Genomic DNA, 1,250 nt, shown 5'->3' on the forward strand with positions numbered 1-1,250 from the left:
CCTGGTGGTGATGAGAGCTCCCCCGACATCCTGGTTGGGGGGGTTTCCACCATCCTGGGGGAAGTCCCCCCTAGCTTGGTGGCTGTGGGAGCTCCCTCTGACACCTGGGTTCTGGGAGTTTGCCCCCTCCCGGAAGGAGTCCGCCCTAGTCCATAGGAGGTGGGAGCTTCCCCCGACACCCAGATTTATGGGTTCTCCCCTTTCCCAGGGGGAGTCCTCTCTAGCCTGGCGGCCTTGGGAGCTTTCCCCTACACATGGGTTTCATGGGTTTTGTCCCTTCCAGGGGTGGGAGTGCCCTCGACCCCGGGTGCCATGGGAGCTCTCCCAACACCTGGGTTCAGGGAGTCTCGCCCCTAATGGGTGTGGGAGTGCCCTTGACCCTGGCGGTGGGAGCTACTTACGACACCATGGATTGGGGTGTCTCACCCCTCCTGGTGTGGTGGATTGCTCTTGACCCCAGGTGCGGAGGGAGCTCCCTTGACACCTGGGTTGGGGTGTCTTGCTGCTCCTGGTGGAGGGGAGTGCCCTCAACCCTGCAAACAGTGGGAGCTACCCCTGACACCCGGGTTTGGGGGGGTCTCACCTCTGCTGAAGAGGGGGAGTGCCCTTGATGCCGGGTGAGGTGGGAGCTCTCCCCAACACCCGGGTTCGGGAGGTCTCAACTGTCCCGGGGGGAGTGCCCTCGACCCCAGGTGCAGTGGGAGCTTCCCCTGACACCCAGGTTCAGGGGTCTCATCCTTTGGGGGGGAGTCTTTCTGACACCCAGGTTCAGGGGGTCTCCTGCCTGGGGGGAGTGCCCTCAACCCCAGGTGCAGTTGGAAGCTCCCCTAGACAAATGGGTTCAGCAGTCTCGCCTCTCCCAGGGAGGGAAGTCTACCCCACACCCAGGTTTGGGAAGTCTGCCCCTCCCGTGGTGGGGGAGTGCCCACAACCCCGGGTGCAGTGGGAGGTCTCACCAACATCCTGGGGAGGAGTGCCATCATCTCCGAGTGCGGTGGAAGCTCCCAACCACACCCGGGTTCGGGGGTCTCCAGCCTCCAGAAGGAGGGGAGTCCCCTCTGCCCGAGTTTGGTGGGACCTCCCACTGACACACCAGTTTGGGAGTCTCCCACCTCCCAGGATTGGGGGGAATATCTCGACCCATGGTGTGGTGGGAGCTCTTCCTGAAACCCGGGTATGGGTGGTCTCTCGTCTCCCGGGGGTCAGAGTGCCCTCTACCCCGGTTCCGTGGGAGCTCTCCCAGACACCCG

This window comes from Marmota monax, unplaced genomic scaffold (genome assembly GCF_021218885.2).
Source record: "Marmota monax isolate L192 unplaced genomic scaffold, Marmota_monax_Labrador192_F-V1.1 WCK01_AAM20220418_F8-fsc00559, whole genome shotgun sequence".
In the NCBI taxonomy this organism is placed as follows: Eukaryota; Metazoa; Chordata; class Mammalia; order Rodentia; family Sciuridae; genus Marmota; species Marmota monax.